The sequence below is a fragment of the Protopterus annectens genome, chromosome 7.part0 (assembly GCF_019279795.1).
Source record: "Protopterus annectens isolate FY-2018-M chromosome 7.part0, PAN1.0, whole genome shotgun sequence".
NCBI classification, from domain to species: Eukaryota; Metazoa; Chordata; order Ceratodontiformes; family Protopteridae; genus Protopterus; species Protopterus annectens.
The window spans coordinates 1,763,831,162-1,763,854,804 of record NC_056739.1 but is presented as its reverse complement, the minus strand read 5'-3'; positions in this window follow the sequence as shown (position 1 = coordinate 1,763,854,804).

The following is a 23,643-nucleotide window of genomic DNA, read 5'->3' as shown; positions in this document are numbered from 1 at the left end:
TATATATATATATATATATATATATATATATATATATATATATATATATATATATATATATATGTATCGTATATGTAGTATATGTATAAATTTATCATACACATAACCTTGTCCTGAATACAAATATTCAGTAAGAAAACAGGACTAAGAATATCAATCAGAACATGAATGTAAGAAAATCAAAACTCGTTGTCCCTGTTAGGGGTACATTCTTTCTAGAATGTGGCAAAGGCATGTGCATAACCATCTGAGATGGAAAGACAAATACATTTTCTCACAGTATGATTCATGAAAACTTAATACAGCAAATTTACAAACATGAGATTTATATCACAATTTAGTACCTACCACTTAATTTTATTATAATCATAAAACAGTTGTTTGCTGTCTGCAGAAAGATCATACCTCCAAATTGAAATGGATTAATTATGCAAAATTAAGTGTGATTTAAATAGGTATGATGAAATGTGGAAGGCTGATTATATTTCAGTGAATTTATGTTTGAGAGTACTGATTTGTTGTTGTGTTATATCCCCTTTCAGAGCTCTTGTCTAAAGCTTTGTTTCATCTTCAGGAGTGAAGTCTTTAAAATAATGTTAGTCTTTGTGATTGCTTAATTAACTGTGAAACACTACATGTGGATGGCTGCTTACTGGTTTTAAATTGCTGTGGTTGCTTCTTGCAACATATTTAAGGGGTCAGGCACCGGGGATGACCCCATCTATGAATGACTCACTGAAGGAATAGGGTAAACCACATAGCTACAATTGACTGGTCAGGCACTTCATTGTGAGAACAGGACAATCTGGACAGCAGGCCTCATCCAATTGTTCATGCCCCTCCCTCTCTAAATTGCCATTATAAAGGAGGCCCCATGTTGCTCTGGGAATACCAGAACTAAGAGTGGACACTTGTTCCAATTTAGACCGGGGCACAACCCTGGAGTGTGCCTGGAAGATTGTAAAAATTCCTCAGTGTGGGAAAATGGGAAGGCAGGGGGTCTGCCTGCTTTTGAAAGGGTGGGAATCCTTTAGCTCTGGATGATGGGGTCATTAAAGCATTATTGTTATTGATGCCAACATTCCTCTAGAGACTGTCTTGTAAACCATGTTCTGTTGTTTCAAATAAAAAACAACTGTCTCATTTATGTATGCCGCCCAACCACCCTGCTTGTTTATTACATTTGTTTTTTGCATTGCTCAGGAATTAAAGTAAATCTAGTTAAAGGAAAAATACCTCCTTAATACAAAAGATAAAATAATACAGAATGGCTGTATTCCTATTCTGAGTCTTTTATTAATTAAAAAATTTAAAACAATATGCATAAAAGGTCTTTAGATCTAGATTTACCTTGTGCTTTTTACTAGTACTTATATATAGTTTCTCATATTTACACAACAGTCAACTTAGCATTCTTTAAAGTAATCCAAAATTGTTATTAAATGTTAACATTTATTTTATAGTAGTAAGTTATTTTGTGAACGTTCAAGTAAAGAGTCTAAAAGGTCCACAAAATAATATGCAAAAATATCAGCAAATATTAAATAGTAGCATTCTCAGATCATCATACCTCTCAGTTGTCCGGATTTTATAGAATGTCTGAATTTTTACCTTATATTTTTGGTCAGTTCCTCATTAAATGTGTTGTTTTCTATCCAATCACTGAAGATTGAAGTCACCAAATATTGATGAACATTTGAGTTTCAGACTTCATGTTATTCAGAAAATGCATGCTAACACAAATCCTGTTATTCCAGCAACTTTCTAAGTTTATAAGAGGAATATTAATGCATGCTAACACAAATCCTGTTATTCCAGCAACTTTCTAAGTTTATAAGAGGAATATTTAAAATCTGTCCCTGTTTTAGTGCCTTTGCCATCCCTCTCCCATTATTTAAGGTTTTGTCCAGATTTTTTGCAATAAGATGTTGAGAGATATGCAGATCATTTATAATAAAACTGAGACTGGATCATGTGTGGTAAAACTGTGAAGTTCCATAAAGTATGGATGAGATGTTATATGCTTGTATCCATTCATTTACTAATTTGCTCATGTCAGTCTGTTAGCCTAGAAAAACTAGCCATTGCAAAATGATGCCTTTATTTTGAGATAACTGTGGGATGGATTCCAAAAGCTATTTGTGGACTGTACAGTACACTGAATGAAGATTTCAGTGCACCAATGTGGATGTGATTTCAGAAAACACACTGAAAGCAGTTTGAATACTTAGCAATTCATTATCGGATAATTATGGATTCCACACACACCAGTCAGATTCCAAACACATCATGCATGCCCAACACAACTTAAATGTGACAAACTGCAATGCCAGCTCTGTTTCTGAAATCCTTGTCGAAATCACAAGGAATGGAAGCTAATACTGCAGATTCAGTCCTATTCTGTAATAATACTGCAAAACAAAGAAAAGAAAAATGCAACCTGCAGTAAATGAACTTCAATAGGCTGTACTAATATAAGCAATGGATGAAGATGTGGCTGTGCACGCTAGATGACAACCAGCTAAAGTGAGTACAAGGCTGCAAACTAAACCAGTTGTCAGAGCAACAAATAATTAATAGATACTGCCTAGAGATACAGACTCATATTGGTATATCTGGGTATAGCACACAATAAGGGACACAAATCAGTGCAGCACATTCTTATCTGTCCACAATAAAAAGCTGCAAACAGATAAACAACTCAGGACATAATGCAGAACTGTCATTAACATCACAAGCCAAATATATCATTGTAAAGTATGGATAAAGTAATGTAATAAATGGAGGCAGCTATGTTTAGTAAATCTGTTGGACTCTGATGGCATCACACTGGTCAATAAATACAGATAGATGACATTGTCAGTGCTCTGCACAGTAATCATCATCACCACAGGGTGAGAATGGCACTACCTGACAGAGTGGATCAACTGTCTGTGTTACTCTAACACAATCTAGGGCACCCAACTTGATGATTCACACTGTGGTCTATTCTGCCCTACCATGTATGGAAACACTTGGCCCAGGTGCTCCACAGAGGAGACTGATGAGGTGATGCCAGTATATGGAGGTGAAGCAGCATGACTGTAACTTGATGGTCTGGTCATGACTGCTGGCCCCATAGCAGATGCGTCAATAGCAGAAGTGTGCATATGTTGGAGCATAGACATTAATGCCCAATGGGCAAAGTTGGTTTTGTTGACAGGGGATCTGCCTCTCCCATGTGGCAATCGGCTAAGCACAGTCAGAGCATACAGAACCCTGCTTATACTATGGCATTGCTGTAGTATTGTAGAGGCCAGGGATTCTTTGGAACATGCCACAGATGACATACTTTCATTCTGTGTAGCCAATGACACTATTACCTCACTGTGATTGTACTGCTGTCCTTCATGCAGCACACCCAGCTTGTGTGCAACACAATCTGTGGCACAGGCAAGTGCACAAATGTCAGATCTATAACATTGCTGGGAACATTCATTTGCCTGTTGAAGTAGGCAGACACCCTCTATCACATGCCAAAGTACACCAACTGCACTTCTACATCTACTGAGATGGGCACTATCAATGTGCTGTGGGAAACTGTCAACGTCAGCAGCAGCAGTCTCAACATGGGTCTGTTCTTCACAGGCCTAATCCTGTCCACTATCCGATGCCCCCCTCATTGGCAGAATGGCTGGTCAAGTTTCCCTCCACATCTGAGGCTACAGCCGCATCCACAAGACTGTCACTTTCTTAGCTGGATTGCATAACCATGTCACTGTCCGGTGTGCCAGGGGTCATGCTACCATACTGAGAGACATCAGATCCCACATCAGGATCAGTGGACAGGCTAATGGAGGATACAGGCAGTTGATGTGCTAAAAGAAGAGAACAATGACACAGATCATGACAACGTGCTTACATCATATGCTATATATCATTAAAGACATATGACACATATATCTCAGTGCAGTGTTAAAGATAATACTGACTTACCATTAGGTCTTGTCTAAGTATGAGTCAAGGATCCTGCATAACAGGGAGCTGTCAATTATGTTACATATCGAAAATACATGACGTATGTAATGAATACAAACATACCACACACCTGACAAGTCCTCATGGAAAGGCAGCACAGTGCAAGATGGATAAACTTCAGATGGTGTAGGGCAACAAAGCCAGGATTATTAATCACATCATTGTCAGCATGGACCATTCCAACAGCATTAAAGCATAGGTAATACATAGACATACCACTTGTTTGTGCACTTGATGATGGTACAGTTGGTCCTATTAATGGGTAGAAGGAGATAGTATTAATGGAGGACAACAACAAGAATAACAGCAATGACATGTATGAACGATAGATAATAGCATACCACTGACAGATCCTCACTGTTGTGAGTTTGTGTGTTGTACTGCAAACCTGCATTGGTAAAGTAAAGAGAATGACAACACAGTCATGTCTGTAGGCAATGGAATATTGACAGGATGCTGTATCGTATACAACACAGTAACAGGGGCTATGGATACTCATAAGATGGACAATGCACCTGTTGGCCAGATGTCCCCATGTAGAAAAACATTAACATTAATGTCATGTGTCACAGTTCTGCTACACATTGCTATAATCTATGAACCTGTTTTTACTTGGACCTGTACAACTTGGGTCCCCAATGGATGTACCTGCAGTGTACAATGTTAGGGGAATATCAGTATAACAGTAAACAGCAGTGTCATGATGAGGCTGAGGCAATAACAGGCAGTGGTTAGACTAACACTAACAGTTGCAGTCGCCATTGGTCCACAGAAACTTTTTCTGTTTTTGTAGAAAAATGTCTGACCTGTTATAAATAAAAATGTATATATCCTTAAGATTCTAAACAATTTTTGCAGGTTTTTATTTCATTTTACTCAGCAACAGTCCAGTGATCTTTTATTTTTATTTGTTATGATGGATGTCCAATCATTATTCAGTGTAATTCTGAACCAGTATGGTTTAGAATGCATGAGAAAATACATTTTACATTTTTGTGAATATGATGTGAGATTTGTGGATTTGCTTGGTTTATTCATGGAGGTTGTGTTGGAAAACAATGTTTTTTATGGCATAGCTATGGGCACATCCAGTGCTAATATCTATGCGAACATTGTGATAGCTCTATGGGAGCAATAGTTTATCAGTAATGCTCAATTTAAAGACAACTTGATGTTCTACCGTAGGTTCGTGGATGACCTCTTCTTTATTTGGAGAGGCAGCACAGTGGATTTACACAAATGTTTTGATTTTGTTAATAACACAATGTCATCCTTATTCAGAAGTTAGGATCACATTTTTGGACATAGATATTTGCAGGGCTGAGGATGGATTCATTAAAATGTGGATTTATAGAAGACCGTGTGCCAGGAATACTTATCTTCAAAGGAGAAGTATGCACCATCATCATATTATTCACAATATAGTTAAAGGTCAAGGAATGCATACGTCTAGATTATATGTCAGTGATGGTGATTTTAATAATTTGAAATGTAAAGGACAATGATGTCCCTTTGATAGAAGTTATAGCCTTGAGGGAATCTACAGCAAATCCTTATTTTTCTGGTAATGTGTATAATGATATGAGGGAGAAGAAAGGTGATGGGAACTATCCAATAGGTATGACTTTACACTTTACTAGTAACTGTAATGATATTACAAGGATTATTGAGAGACATCAGCCCCTTCTTACTACTAAACCAATGATTAAGGATATAGTACAGAATTCTCCTATCTTTCGCTTTAGAAACAAGAAGACAAGTAGAAGGATGTTATGTTATCCGAAACCTATAGCAGACACTACGAACCCCCCATTCATTGGCACCAAACCTTGTACCTTGTGTAATAATTGTGTATATGTCAAACGTGTTTCCCATCTTTTACATCCAGACACAGGACACTCTGTCATTTTAATGCTGCAGCTGATTGCAGCACAAGTAATGTTAAAGGTCAAGGAATGAGTACTTCTAGATTATACGTCAACAATGGTGATTTTAATATTGAGCTTCATAATTTGAAAGTTAAGTTTAAGGAGAGTGGGTACAGTGGATCCATTAAAACTGGCTGTCTGTGAGCTGTATCAGGCATTTTATTTAAGGAAAACTAACAGAACCCTAAGACAGTGGATAAAGGAACACATTTCTAATATAAGAATGAATTGTCCTACTAATGCTTTAGTCTAACATGTCAGGGATGAGGGCAATGAGCATGCATTCAGATTTATGGTGGTTGATATTGTCAGGCCAACAGATAGGAAAGGTGACATCAGAACCTACAGTGAGTCGATGAAAGCTAAGTAGATAATTAGAATGCATGCTGATCAACAGAAGGGTTTGAACAACAGATTTTCATTGAAGCCCTTCCTGAAGATGAGGGGAATACACTGTTGTTGTTGGGTTGTTTTTATATTATTTTAATATTATGTCATTTATACTGATGTATTTATTTTGGTACATGTTTTTTTTATTGTTATTTTTATTACTGCTTTTTATTAGAGTGTGACCTTCCTGCATTGGACTGATTGGACATTTGTTTTTAACTTGTATATGACTGGATAAGTGAATTTATTTAAAAAAATTACACTTTTACTGGTTATTGGTCTGATGAAGCATTTCTGCAAAAGCGCTTATCTTTATATTAAAGTTTGTTGAACTGAATGTGCAAGTCTATCATGTTACAATACTAAGACTGTTTCTGCCAGACTGGATTGTGTGTTGGTCATACCTTGCTTTGGACTGTGTTGCATTGTATTTGAATTTTTGGTAGACTATTTACCCCAGGTGTTTTTTACGTGGTTTTACTGTATAGAGACACTCAACTACCTTCCCTGGAGTTGTGCAGAAGTAGATGAACCTGTGAATATTAATGCAGATAGCATTACACTTGTTGGTTGCAGTGTTCTGATCATCATCACCCTGTGGATTTTTGTGTATGAGTCAGTTTCGCTGCTGAAAATCAAAAAGAACAGTACACGAATTTGCATCCAACAGCAATATGAAATGATTTATTTCCATAGTCATCCATGTCATTCAAAGTAACATGCAAATGTTTGACCTGGAACTCTTACTTCTACCCACCTCCAAGTATGAATCACTCCCCTCTCGCTGTATGCAGGGATGCAAGATATATTTTGAACTCATCGGGGGGGGGGGTCAATGATGGGCCACCACAGGTGGCATCTCTTGATCTCTCATACCATCAAGACCTGTTGCTTGCGTGGATGATCATGTCAGAGCAGCATCGGCAACAGGCCTCATGGCATCTATTGTGACCTCCAAATGCATTACTCGCATTGGTGATGTTGGCCCACACTTCATTCCTCCATACTGTATTCCCTGCCCATCCAAGCAGTGTCTGTCCATGTTGCCGCAGAGCATCCATTATAATCTCATTTTTCTTTGGAGAGAAGTTCTTGCTCCTAGTTCTGTTTCCCATCTAAAAGACAGTGAAATGTACATGTTCATATTCATGGGGGGCCCACTTATGGAGACGATTATGTGGACAGCTTATGGCACTGTAAACACTATGCATTCCTGTGCAAGGCAAAAGTCTATGAAACACTTACTGTGAGATATAGTAATGTGATGTGTAAAAACTTACAGCAATGCCTGCATACAAAGCAGTTGTAAAAGCCACATTTCTTGTAATATCTATAGAGGCAGTCTGTGGGACTTCAGCCCCTTACAGCACATATCCATTGAACAGAGATCTAAACACAGCTGCATCATGTCACAGGAGCTGCATTATGCATGCATTTCACATTAAAATGCTACACAAACATATGTATACAACAGAAATTTATGTTGCTGTAGCTGTAATGCAATTGCAGCCTAAAATGACAAGTATTCAGAAACAACTCAGATCAACTCAAATCATTACTGAGCAATGAATGTCATCCACTTCAGCACAGAGTATTTGTAAATTATCAATTGAACACCTTATGGAAAGTGTTGGAAAACCTCAGTATCTATAAGCAGGATACAGATAGTACAGATCCTTTTTGAAGAAGTAATGTAAACTACATACAGATAATGTTGGAATCCATCGATTTCTGTATGTACAACACCACAGAGTGTATGGAGTCACCTGCAAGATATACAGGTAATCCATAAGTCCATCTTTATGTACTGTTCAATTCTGCTATGTAAATCTGACTATAAAACTGCATATGGAAAATTAATGCATGTCTTTGATACAGATGTCAATACCTGTATGCATATAGGTAAATCAAACACCACTCTAGTAAGTTACAAACATTTGTCAAGATGCACACATTTTCCATAAAAGTATAAATTTAAACAGATACATTTGAGAATGAGTAATGTTAACAAAGGTGTATAATGAGCTAATATTCCCCAAAACAGAAATGCTAGCAGGTGCCAATTTACCTTGTCAGCTAATGTGCATCCATCTTTTAAGTACTATTTGCATCATACATAATTAATGAGGATCATTAAAATGCCAGGTTTTGGAATCCCTTTTAAGCCCGTCCACATAAGTTCTCAAAATTCAGCACATTAATCAATAGCTCAGCTTAACTGGAAGGTGCTCTTTGCAAGTACTCAGTAGGTACTGATAAACAGTACCATGTGTAGCATGTGCCCATTATCTGCCAGTGATCCAATAACATGACATTGGCGCCACTTTTAAATATTGATTTTGATACATTTATAGATTAGACCAGTGTTGTCTGTGAACTGAGTGGAACCTCAGTGAGTTACTTTAGATCTGACTGCATTTTCCATTTGTGCATCAACATTATCAAGACTTCTACTTCCAGGAGGCTTCGCTGTGTCCTGGCGTGCACTTGGAATGGGGAGGAGACTACTCAGATGTTGACCATCTATGCTGGAGTGGATCATTAGATGAGACCCAGGTCACAGTACTTTGAGATGATCAAAATTTGTAACTGGACTGCAAGGGACCATTAATGACATACGGGGATCTACCTGACTGGAGTGCAGGTTTGCTAACACTATAATCACCTGCATCAGAGGAACACAGAGGGGCTTCGTTGGAGGGCCACGAAGGTGCAGAAACAGCCATTTCATGCCTACAGCAAGTATCATAATACTACCCATACCTTAGCATTCCTACAGAATTTTAAAATGTTCCGACAATTAGCTCATCTTGATAGTTAAGAAGACATGGTGACTGCTCTCCATATAATTATGAGTTCTACTCCCATTCCCCATGACCTTAATTTATTTACTAATGTTTGTAATGTACATAATACTGAACATTGTAGATGTATATCTGTCTCCCAGCATATAATGGCATTGTTTCACACATCCACTATAGTCCTGTATTACTGATGCCTATAGCTCCAAGGCCACTGGATACTATACATTTCATAATTATCCATAATACTTGACAGTATTGCCTAGTCTACCTGCATATATGTGAATAGTAACTCATAAATAACTTATTTACTTCTTTCCTCTTAATAAAGTGAGCATTCTTATTACAGTTCCAATTGTTTAAGCCAAGAGGAATGCCTGTCTAGCTGCTTACACTTATCTTTTCTTCAATGTTTTGTTAACAGTTATTTCTTTAGATTATAATGGCCAATAACGGTTATGTGTCTGATGTTTCTGTATTCATCCATTATCTGCAGGAATATGGACACACACATGAAGTAACTGTCTGTGCTGGTTGGGAACTCAGCCTGTAAAGAAATATGCCAGCATGCTTGTATTTTGGCATGCTGTGGATTCAACTCCACATATGGGAAACATATCATTATATTGTTATCTTTGTGTATTTCATACATTGTTGAATATTCTTCTCTACATAAATTCTTATTGATATTAATGGTAATTTTGGGCATGCTTATAATTAACGTGGTTATTTGTCAAATTGCTATGAATATCTTTATAATCTATAATATTCTGTTAACAGCAACTGTTTAAGGACAGGGTTATGTGTGAAGCTTGGAACAGGGCAGGCTGTTATATTTCTGACAAAAAGTTTTGTGGAATATGTTATTATTTGCAAAAGTGCTATTGTGGGGTTTTGTCATTCATTATTAAATTCACTTCAATAACCACCTCATCCTTATCTTTTGTCAGATGGTCAGACTTACAGTTGAAATACCGAACAGGGAGATACAATGATGTATGCATTTGATTTGTGATGTATACTTTGCCAAGGAATATCTTTAAATGTAGTCCTTCCACATACCTTACTGTGTCCCTGATGTACAGCATCTTTTAAGTCTCTTTTAAGAAAAGCTATGTGATACATGATATTGTCTCACTGTCTGAGGGATGAAGGTGTTCACTTGCTGTTACATCACTGTGCTGACATAAATTCATTCTTGCAAAGGATTTACTGAAATTCCTGCATGTTGTCCTTTTTGGAAATTATACCCCAAGTCTTTTCACTGCATTCACAACAAGCACTCTCAGGTGAAATTAGTTAGCTAAGCACGTAGGTGTCAGGATTAATGTGTGGCTATAGCTTAGATTTGCAGGTTTGTATCTCAGGCTCTCCAATTTCTGTTTAAAGATTTTAGAATCTAATCTGGGCAGTGAATATCCCTGTTATTTGAAGACTACATCATTCATAGTTCTCTTTTCTTTTTGCTGGTGATGAGGACAGGACCCAAAATTGTTCCCTGTGCATTGAGTGGATGCACAGGATTGAGGAGCAGCATAGGAGAGAGGTATGTTGCTTAAGTTTTTTGCTTTGTTAAATAAAATGTATCTGATCCTTGTTATAGGCCCATATTTTTACATTACCATGTATATTGCTTAGAATGCTGGAATACCCATCATGCATCAGTAAGGTAAGTGCAATAATCACACTATAACTATGCTTATAAGTCTGACTGAAATACAAATATATTTAAATATCATTTAACAATAAACCACATTTTCTTAAGATAGTTTTTGAAATGTAGGCTACAACCTAAATGACAGGTTTGTGTAACTATCACACATATTGCAAGGTAAATATTTTAAATCTAAGTCTCTAGTGTTTTGATTGCTGCTTGCAATGCATGTGTTGGTACACTTGTTTGTGTGGATGTGGTTCACCATGACCAACCTTTTGTGCATAGCCTGCTTATTCACATACTGATGGGTGTCTGCTGTGTCATTGTTTACTGTTTTTGGCAGACTGTGTCGCATGCCCTTTAGTTCAGCATTGGTATTGCATCTGCCTTTGAAATCTTGGGTGTTTTTGTTACAACATGCGTGTATCATGTGTTTGTGGATAACTGTGTACATAGGCATTTATTTGTACCATTTCATAATCAGCAAGCATCATCAGGATGTTTGCATTTCGCAGGCTGTGGATTGCTAATAAATGTAGGTAAGTCATGCAAACAGTTGTATATAGACAGCACTGTTTGTACAACATATACTAGATTCTCACATGTCACAGTCTGTGACTGTGTTTATGACTTAAAAAATTATCACTATTTGTTAATGATGCATTCCTAATATTGGTCTAGAGTCAGCTAATGACCATGCTCTCTGGCTCAGATATTTACCATATGGCTTTCATATTTTCCACAATATTGACATCTCACTCTGTCTTCATTTTAACATTAGTTGGTGGCTACTCATATGACTCATTATATGCAGAGATTACAGTTTACATTCATGCACATACATAACTGCTCAGGGAAGACATGCAAGGGGAAAAGAATGGAAATAACGAATTCCTGCCGGACACTTAGCTGGGCAGTTTACTGAGGCAGACAGCATTATTAAATAGTGCAGGTCCCAATAATAATGTTATCTTGTCATTTACAAGCTTTTTTTTTGTCAAATTTCCTTTATGGTAATGTTATATGAGGCAGTGTTTGACATGATTCCATTCAAATTTATTTATTTTTTTATTGTATTTTATATTTGTTAACCGGGTTAGTCTGGCTGAGCTTTTGGCTCATTTTCAGCAGAGACCCGGGGAGAAAAGCTCCTCAGGACTATAAAACAATTTATTAAATTTTAGTAACATAGTAGTAACAATCAGTTATAGGATCTTCCAAGCAGAGACCTGGAAACAAAAAAAACACCTCAGGCAATTCAATTATACAGAGTATTATATATATATATATATATATATATATGTGTGTGTGTGTGTGTGTGTGTGTGTGTGTGTGTGTGTGTGTGTGTGTGTGTGTGTGTGTGTGTATGTATATATATATATATATATATATATATATATATATATATATATATATATATATATATATATGTGTGTGTGTGTGTGTGTGTGTATGTATATATATATATATATATATATATATATATATATGTGTGTGTGTGTGTGTGTGTGTGTGTGTGTGTGTGTTTTATTTATTTAATGTCTGGCTATGTTACATGTGCCTGTTCAGCATATGCTTGCCATACTTAATGCTGGCCAATAAACATATGTTCAGGTTATGTCATGATTTCCATTGGTAAGCTGTGTTATACACGCCACTGCACTGTCTTGACTGAACTGCTTACATATGCTCTTTAAAGATCATTAGCAAGTAGCACAATTATAATTAACTGAATTACTGCTAGCAAATGACTCCTCAAGTTAAAATGGTGCAAACAGTAGCAAGTAGCACATTTATAATCAATTAAACTGTGTTTTAAATGAGATCTTTGGGGCAACCTAATGCACCTTCATTCTCATAGTGTTATATGCAGAACTCACATGTGGAAGGGATGTTAATTAATATATCTTAGACTGCAGACATGTCCATCAGTTTCAGTTTAATGCCAGCTATGATTTTCATCAGACTGTGTGGCCTGACAGTCATTTGATTTTCATTATTAACATACATCGCAAATGGCAGTACAGCAGACTATGGTAATAACATATTTTAACATTTCATGAGGACTGTTTCCTGCCTGATCATTGTATCACAGTGGGTATATTATGCAAACTGGTTGTATCAGGTATGTATATGTAATTTCTGTTTTGTTTTGCTATTCATATTGACAGAGCATAGGACCTGTGGATAATCACCAATCAGACCTAGACGAGAAGCACATGCTGGAGTCCTCAGATGATGATGGCCAAGATGGTGCTGAGGATGACGACAAAGAAGATGGACACTCACCTGTATGAGCCATCATCCCTGGTGCACCCATCATTCCTGCTGTACCCTGGATGAGATGATGTCAAGAACAACAGGGAGATGATTATTGAGAGCAGAACTGGGTAGTTGTGACTGATGTGTTTCAAACACAGATTAGAGACATGATGGGGAATATTTCCAGGACATGGCACAGGCTATCCACAATTCATTCAAGGTGATAGACTGAAAGGTCATTCTCAATGTTCATCCATATCAGGGTTGTCCCTCAGGTCCGTATGTATTGTCTGTGTGCTTCAAATGTGTAACTGCCCACATGCTGTTTGCCATATAATTGCTTACACTGTATATGTACTCTTGTCCATGCATACCATGTAGCTGTCATACCTATGTGTTACATGTACAAACATACAATGTAGATATCATAATGTGACATTTATTTATATTTCAATGTGTATATGACACACATTAACACATTATACTTTCCTTCCATATTCAGCTGTCCAATGCATTGTGACAGTTAACCTGCATCTACTTTTGCAGCAATTACCCTGTAAATGTGTTTTACTGAGGTAAACTGACAGAAAACATGTTACCCATCATCCAGCACTACCACAGTGGTATGGTTAAGATTTGTGTATTGCCATATCATGTATGTGCAACATAATTACATGTCATTGCCCATGTGTTTGTTCCTCTGGCATGATGTCATGCTGTATGCCATGTGCAGGCAATGCTGATGCCATGTGGGGTCATATGAAGGTATGTCATACATGTGGGCAGTCTTCCTTTTCTGGCTGCATTGAATGCCAATTTCACATTCATGTACACACCGTGATAAGGATAATTTATTCAGTAACAGTACAGTATTTCTTGTTTACTGTATCCTCCATTTCCATATCCATTCCTTCTCATATAACTTCACATCTTCTGGCAATATTTTTACACATTACCTGATGATTGTGCATGTCTATGCACATATTCTGATCCATAGTGAAACACCATGTACATTTGACATGTGAGCATTCATTGACTTATCATCAATGTACTGTAATGATGCTCACAGGGGTGTGCTCTGCACAGTCGTGAGCAGGGTAAAGGGCATGCACCTGCAGTTGTTTATTGCACATTGGCATGATAGTATATGTGTATGTGATTGAAATTCTTAGCTTGCTTACCTGTACCTGCTGATGTTACATGATTGCACATTACTGTGTATATGTGATTTATACATGCCCATTTTGGTAGACATCAGCAATGCAGTCTGCACATGTGACATATGTTTGCCATTTGCTTAAATATATTTTGTGTTAGTTTCAACAGCACCCTGTGTGGTGTACCCATGCATTTGAAATGTGTAACCTTACTTTGTTGTCCTGCTTTATCATTGTCTTCCTTGATGTGGGCCCATGTTGTCCACCTTCCTTCCACCCTCATAATTACGTAATATACATACATTTGCCTTTTTTTGCAGTTATTGTCCATTGTCATGCATTACATTGTTGACATGGTCAACAATGTGCCAAATGTGTTGCTATTTTTACAGATGCAGAGCATCTGCACACACAAATTGCTGGCTACTGCTTTCTTTACATCCTTGTTCTCATTATACTTGTGTGTTAACCATTGTACATTGTTGAAATTCAAGTGCACTAATTGTTATCTTTTAAGCTATAGTGTTAGATTTGTGCAAATATTTTCATATGTCATTGGTGTGTTTATGTATATTGACATTGCTTTTATGTACTTTCCATTGAAGCCACTAACAGTCATACATATATGCTACACCTGTGTATTGCCTTTGACATGGCATATGTGTGTCACATATATGCATTCCAGTATACGTTTCTTTGGATTCTGTACACCCACTTGTGCATTTAGAAGCCATTTGGTGATTTTGCTGCAGTGCTGCTGTTTGGCACTGTGCTTGGTTGTCTGCCTTTTACATGCATGGTCAGTGGTTTGGTTCTGTCCTCTGCTGGAAGCATCTACCCTTCCTAGATCTGTGTTTACTCATCTGTGATGTTGCTTAACTTGCACTGCTGACATACGTCTTCAATATGTCTTTATTTAGCCAATGTGTACTGTGATCCTTATTTATTACCCTACAGCACGCACCTACCTTTGGGCATACACATCCTAGTATGACTGCTACACAGTTTACAACATGTCATAACATGATAGTGCCTATTTATATATATTTTTCTGCATTTCACCATGGCTAGTATGCTTCCCTACCCTGTTTGACAACTTTTCATTGCTGTCTGTGTAACTTAAATGCCCTTACTGTTTTTTTTCCAACCTGTGTTGTGATATTTGTTCTGTGGGTATATCTGCTCTGATGGCCTTCTCTTCCTGTTTCCCTATCTTTACTTTTCTTTCTATTCTTAAAAGAAAATGGGGCCTATTCCCAACAAAAAATAAATTGTGCATGCCCCTCTGACTTTCACTCAGATTTTCCATTTTCAACATACCTCTTATGTGTCTATCTTCTTCACCCATACCCCATGTCTGCTTTATTATCTCCAAATTCCCTTGGGTGTGTGAGTTACCTGTGTTCCCTACACAAGTCCCATACCCTTTGTTAGTGAATGTTAGCTGTGGTGATGTAGTTATGATGGCCCTTCACCTTGATTAATTTTTTATTAGACAATTTAAAGATTCTGTGGGAATCCATATGTAGTAGATGGCATATTTTAATAATAACAAAATTACAGGGATATTCTACAGTTGTCTATAAACTTACTTAAGAGATTCTGTTATAGATATTTATTTACAAATGTCAAGCTGCTTAGACTGTGAGATTCTTTCCATAACCTTGTTACCCTATATCATGTTTTGACATCAATTTTCATTACTTACAAGTAATATAAAGTGCACTGTTACCACTGAGATACTCTGTTGTGTGCTGAGATATCTGGAGTTCACTGTGGTATATTTGCATATTATATTATCTGTGACTGCCACTGATATTGGCATGATGTGCCAGATTCCAGGACCTTTATGGAATCTGGCCTTGAGAATCCTTGTTTCATTATAGTAATCAAAATGTGAAGGTACAGAGTAAATCTTCTTCATATTGTTGGGATATAATATTACTCTCTGCTGGACCTTCATGAAAAATAAGTCACAGTGTCTAATATGATATCCTGTTTAGGATAAATTTACAAGCATTATTAAATACATTGCTGATGCTCTAGTTTGAGGGATAGAGTCTGAATGCAACAAGGAATGCTTGGCCCATCTTGCCTGCTCAATTCTTTGTTAACTGGGAAACATGTCATGTCATGGTGTGATGTTAGTCTAAGATCATGTAATACAACCATCCCAGGACTGGTTTCACTTCTAGTGGTGCCATTACTTTCCCTCTACCAGTACACTCCTTTTCCATGGTACTGCTTCCAAGACACATCATTCTCATACCTCTCAAACTCGTAGAGCAAGAAATCTGGGCAAAGGCATAAATAAAAGTAGGACAAAGGCCCAAAAATAGGGACAATTTTTAAATATTGCTCTTACAAACTTAGAAAGTTGATAGAATGACAGGTTTTGCATTAGCATGAATTTTCTGGAGGGTATGAAGTCTGAAACTCAAATGTCTGTTATTACTTTCTAACTTCATTCTCTAATGATTTGCCTTTAATGTGCCAGAAAAACCACAATTTTATGAAAAATGGACCAAAAATATGAGGCAGAAATCTGGACATTCTGCGAAAATCTGCACAGTTGAGAGGTATGAATTCTGCATTTTAATTGCATTAAAGTTGTTACTTTTTATATCAGTTCTCCATGTTTTCCACAGCCTTGTTCTTCCTTCCTGTACATTACTGTGTATTAAGTCTATTGCATATTTTTGTGCCATCAAAAATAAAAGTAAAACATAACTGGCCTTCCTGACTTTTTTGTAATGTTGCATTCATAAGCAATGAAAAGGACATTCCCCAATACTGGCCCTATCAATTTCCATTATTTTACTTGAGTGACCTTCATTTATTACAATATATTGCAGGTTTGTCTAATTAGTTCACTGACATTTATTGTGAAATCATGTTAAACATCTTGTTGAAAGCAAAACATGACCTTTACACATGTGTGTGTGTGTGTGTGTGTGTGTGTGTGTGTGTGTGTGTGTGTGTGTGTGTGTGCATGTGTGTGTGTGTAGCAAATTAGAATTCAACAGAACAATGCAACAAAATCAGAAACAGGAGTAATGGAAGAGGTTTACAATGTCTTGCAGTCTACAAGTTTTTTATTCATTTCTTTATATTGAGTCATGTGAGGTGTATTTACTCAACAAAGTGGTTGTAACTGATATAAATGTGTGTGTGTGTGTGTGTGTGTGTGTGTGCACGCGTGTGCATGTGCGCGTGCGCGCGTGTGTGTGTGTGCGTGTGTGTGTGTGCGCGTGTGTGTGTGCGCGTGTGTGTGTGTGTGTGTGTGTGTGTGTGTGTGTGTGTGTGTGTGTGTGTGTGTGTGTGTGTGTGTGTGTATGTGAGTATATATATAGGTTCATAGGTTCATAGGTAGGTACTAGGCTATAGGCCCTGGGGCCTATACAAGCCCAGCCAAAAAGGTACCATGGCTTTTGCCACCCAAGAAAATTATTTTCCTGTGCCACTGTCAAGCAGAGCCACAGAGGTGATCCCCGGGGTGAATTTCCTATTTCCTATCCAATCATCAAGATTTTTCTTGAAGAGTGCTAATGAGGAGCTTTGTTTGATATAGATAGGTAGTTTATTCCAGAGTATGGGAAGTCTCTGGGACAGGAATCTATCCCTCCGGCATGTTCTGTTTATTGTGGTGACAAGGTTTAGGTCCCTTCAGCGTGTAGCTTGGAGGGATTGGGATTTCTTTAAGTGGAGCATGTCCAACACCTCTGGGTTTGACATAGCTTTGTATGTTAGGCAGAGATCACCTCTGAGTAGGTGATATGCAACAGAGTAAAGCTGGAGTTTTTTTAGACGGTCTACGTAGGGCATCTGTTTGAGGCCGGTAATCCTCTTTGTGAGGTATTTCTGTGGCCTTTTTAGTTGTTGTAGATGTCTTGTGAGGTACATGCCAAAAGGGGCATTGTACTCTATTGTGGGTCTAATGAGTGATGAGTAGAGGGGAACAATTACCTCTTTTTTTCTGAATGAGACTCCTTCTGTGATGAGGTGTGCCACGTAGAAGGATTTCCTGACTACTGTGGCAATGTGATTATAAAAGGAGAGACTACTGTCCACCTGTGTCCCAAGGTCTCTTATCACACTTTCGGTGTTAAGTATACTACCGCCTATATTGTAGTTCATGGGTACAGAGTTTTTACCAAAGGGGATGACAATGCACTTTTTGGCATTGAGCTTGAGGCCATGGCTTTGACACCAGGCATCTGTCTCAGTGAGGCCCTTTTGTAGGATGTCCACATTGTTAGGAGTTTCGATTATGGCTCCTAGTTTGCAGTCATCTGCAAACTTTGTTAGTCAAAGACCTTCTGTGTTAGCCTGTACTTCAGAGAAGTAGATACCAAACAGGAGAGGACCCAAGACTGAACCCTGTGGTACTCCACTTGTCACTGGTCTGAAGTCGGATTTTGAGTCTGCTACTTTCACAGTGTGGGTTCTGTCAGTGAGCCAGTTGGCAACCCATCTTGTGACATAGGGATTTATACCTAGTTTAGTGAGTTTATCTATAATTCCAGAGTGGAGGATGGTGTTGAAAGCCTTGGCAAGATCTAGATAGGCTGTGTGAACCACCTTACCCTTGTCTACAGCTTTGGTGACTGCTTCAAAGAAGTCTATCAGGTTTAGGAGACATGATCTGCCTTTTACAAACCCGAACTGGGTGGGTTCCAGAGTTTGGAGATTTTCAATGTCTTTGTTTATAAGTTCCATGATGATATGTTCCATGGCCTTGCAAACCAGGCTTGTCAGGCTAATGGGGCAGTAGTTCCCGAGTCCGTGGTGGCTCCCCCCTTGTGGAGTGGGATAACCACTGCTGTGCACCATTCAGCAGTCACAAAGCTTGAGGTGAGGCTATGATTGAACATGGTACTTAGGTGGGGTGCCAGTTCATTCTGTAGTTCGTGTAGAATGCAGCCAGGGATGTTGTCTGGTCCCATGGGTGCTGTGTTCTTGGCTTTGGAGAGTGTGGTTTTTACCTGTGCAGCCATGATTACAGGAACTTTGCATTCTTCCGGTATAGAGATGGGCTCTTTAGGGGGTGAGAGGGGGGTAAGGTTAGCACTGAACCTATCTGCCAGGATGTTGGTAATATCAGTTGGATCTGTATATTTAGTGCCATTGTGCTGTAACTCAGAGCAGATCTGAGTGTTGCCATTGAGATTCTTGACACAGCTAGAGAATGCTTTGTGGTTGTCTTTAGAATCAGTGGTGATTTTGTTTTTGTAACTAGCTTTGGAGGATTTTATCAGGGATCACAGCTTCTTACTGAGGCTGACCAGGGAGCTCCTCCACTCATGGGATTTTACTCTTGTTTGCAACAGTTTCTTCCTTCTGTTGTACAGTTTGCTTATGGCAGGGGACCATCAGATTGGCTTCCTTTTTTTGGAGGATAGTGTCTTGGTTCTGTTTGGGATAGCACGATCCATGCACTCATGTAAGTGCTTATAAAGTGCAATTGTGTAGGATTCAGTAGTTGTAACTGTACTGTCCATCTGCATGGGTGTCATGAAGTTCACCACTATTGTCTTAAGAAGCATGAAGTTGGCTTTGGAGAATTTTTTTACCATGTTTCCTTAATGGGGGGTGGGATCAGGATGTGGATATCTAGGGTAATTAGCTTATGGTCGGATCGGACCAATGAGGCATTGACTTCAGGTGTGGAACACCGGTCACTCATGTTGGTAATGACTAGATCTAGGATATTGTTGCCCCTGGTGAGGGTGTGGATAAGTTGATCCAGGGCATTGGAGTTTATGAATTCCAGAAAGAATTGAGAGAAGGAGTTGGTACATGAGTAGTTTTCCCAGTTAATGGTTGGGTAGTTGAAATCACCCATTATTAGGGTGTTTGGTTGAACCCTAATATTTTCCAGTACATCAAGAAAAGAGGAATGGGAATCCTGGGGCATGGTGGGTGATCTGTAGCAAGCTACAATTTGGATTGCAGTTTTGCCCAGAGTTAGTTGCACTTGGATAACCTCGGCTGCATTATGCTGAGCAACTAGCCTGGAGGTGTAGATATCCTTAATGAATATGTACACACCTCTGCCTTTGGTGTTCCAGTACAGGTTACACAGCCGAAAAGTGTAGTATGAGTTATAGCCTGGTAGTGCAAGGGTGCTCTGTGGATCCTTGAACCAGGTCTCAGTCACTGCACAGATATTAATGTTCTCCATTTTAAGGAGTGCCTCGAGTGAGTGCATTTTGAGATTTAGACTTCTAGCAGTGATTAGCATCACCCTCAGTTTTTGCTTGCCTGTTCCTGTTATGGTGGTGAATTTGACATTTGAACCTTGCCTAAAAAGGCACTATAGGGGCGGAAAAAACCTTAGCCAGTATCCGGAATCCCAGGGGTGACAGGTGCAGGCCATCTCTGGCAATGCATTGTGGCCTGTCGACCATATCATCTCAGGCAGACAGATACTGGATCCCTTTAGAATAGCACCAGACTCTTAGCCAATTGTCGAAGTCAATCATTTTGTCCTTGTACTGCATCATCATTCTGGGTGATGGCAGAATGCTACTCAGGGCTAGGGTCATAACTGCCTGGGCTACAAGATCGGACAGTTCTTCCATATCTCTTTTCATGTAATCCAGGGAGGTACATCTCAGGTTGTTCACACCAACATGGACAATGACAGAGTCAAATTTGTACTTGTTGTGGAGTGACTTGAGTATGTGGGTTATGTGGCAGATCCTGGCACCCGACAGGAAGCTGACAGTAGCCTTCTCCTTGTTTAGCCTGGTGAGTGGGACATCAGTGTGCCTGACTATAGAGTCACCTATGACTAGTGTGTTGGGTACATTGTTTTGCCTTATTGGCTGTGGTTGAGTGGCACACTGAGTCTGTGGGCTATGTGTCATTTGGGTTGTGTTGGGGGGGTGGAGGTTGCTTGCATTTCTGCTTTGGAGGTCTCTGTTGCTTGAGCAGATTATTATTGAGAGCTTCCGTGAATGCTTTTGTGTTTCTATGTGTGGATTTTTGTGATGTAGATTTAGTGAGACTATGTGATGAGTGTGGTGTGGTGAAAGTGTTTACCTTCTCCTCTTGACTGTCAAGTTCAGTCTTGATTGGAGAGCTTTACCTCTGGTTTGGCTAGATAAGTGCATCTCTCACAAGTTGCAGTGTTGGGTGGTAGGAGGAGAGGGTTGTCTGTATACATGAGGCAATTTCTACATTGCCCCAAGATGCCCAGATTCATCAGATAGACAGAAGAGATCACTGGGAGCTTACCCTTGGACATGCCTGAATAAAAAAATATTTTCCTCTAGATAAGTGAGGAAGGTGAGTACAAGAGCAGTTTTTCTCTAAGCAAGTGAGGAAAGTAAGTACCAAAACTGTTTTCCTCTAGGTAATGAGGAAGGCTGAGTGCCGTAGTAATTAGTAGGTTATTTAGTGCTTACAAGTTCTGAACAAGTGCTGATCACAAATAAGCAAATTTAAGTGCTAAAACTAAAAATCTGTATCTGAACTAAACTAGTTACAGGAAAGGGGGAAACAAGTGCAAATGCGGGCTTTTAAATCAGAAAGTTGAGAGAGATGGAAAAACTGCCCAAACGGCCAGTAACTACAATTTCTGGGCCAGAACCACTCTTTATGTGGTAGATAGGTTACCTAGTGCTTACCACTCCCACTGATAAGCTAGAAGGCTTCCCTCCAACACAGAAAGCTTGGGGGGGGGGCTCAGAAGCTTACATACAGTCCTGGATACAGCAAATCTGAATCTGGACCTCACTAATTACAGGAAATGTATATATATATATATATATATATATATATATATATATATATATATACAAAAAAGTAGCTAAAACAGCAGTAAAAACAATTCAAATGCAATGCAATCTAGAACACTTGTGTATGTAGCAGTGTTAGACCAAACAGTTTAAAAAATGCAATTAAATTAAAAATGACTAAAAACAAGTGAAGAAGGAGTCTATTAGGTAGAATGAGGTAAAGAGATGGGATTGGGGGGAGTGTCCCAGATCAAATATACAGTGGGAGCGGGCAACTGCAAAAACCTCCAAACCAACACCTTCAGCAGAGATCTGAAAAACTATACAGTGAAGCAAAAATAACAGTGCACAACTCTGAAGTCAGCCAGCAATGATATAAAATTAGTCAGACAACAATTACAAAGAGAGTCTAATTTTATGCAAGTAATCCTTGAGATAGTCAGATAACACACAGGATGTAAAACCAGTTATACCAACTTAAGACACAGAGAAATAGGGGAGGGGGGAAAAACACCTTCAGCAGAGATATGAAAAACTATACAGTGAAGCAAAAATAACAGTGCACAGTTCTGAAGTCAGCCAGCAATGATATAAAATTAGTCAAACAACAATTACCAGTACACAACTCTGAAGTGCCAGAAAAATATACTCAGCTCTATATATCTCCAGAGAGTTTGAAGAGCACTCTGTATATATATATATATATATATATATATATATATATATATATATATATATATATATATATATATATATATATATATATGAAATGATATGTAATACATACATACAAATACTGTTTTGAGCTTCGATGTTATGAACTTTAGATGTTTTGAAGGGGATCTGTGTGTGTATAAATATATATCTATATATATATATATATATATATATATTTATATATATATATATATATATATATTTATATATATATATATATATATATATATATATAGAGAGAGAGAGAGAGAGAAGAATGGGGGAGAGAATTACTATATATATATATATATATATATATATATATATATATTTTTTTTTTTTTTTTAATGAACCTACACTGATTATTTTTTCTATACAGATATCAAGATATGCAACTACTTGTGGACTGGGTAGTCATGTAATATACATACTGTTATGGGCTGTTATGAATAGCAAATTTTTTTATACTAAGATTGCAACATAGCTATGAGCAGTATACTTGTGTGGAAAAATATGCATCGGTGTCAGGAAAACATGCTCACAGAAAACACATCTTTGGAAGTATGACCATCTACATGGAGTTATTTCAAATGGAAGCCTCATAAATATTATCAGTATTCTACTATAGAGGTAGTATCTTCCATGCAAGTCTTCAGCTTCAGCAAATACATGTCAGAAGCACTATAGTCATTTACATATCAAACGCAGACCTAAAAAGTGATACAGCACAACTAATGTGTCATAAAGTAAGTGGGCATAACTTAGTATCATTATTTCTTCTTACAGAGGTAATCCCTTGTATGTGAGCATCTTAGACTACTACAGACTTATATAGCATACTGACTACCAAGTTTTGCTCTTCAGCACCATGTATCATGAATGCATGTTATTAGAATAAAACGTTTCATAATTTCAGAAACCTGCTAAGCCCGTATAAACATGGTAATGGCTGCCAATGTTTGTGTGGTACTCAGTTTCGCTAAAACCATG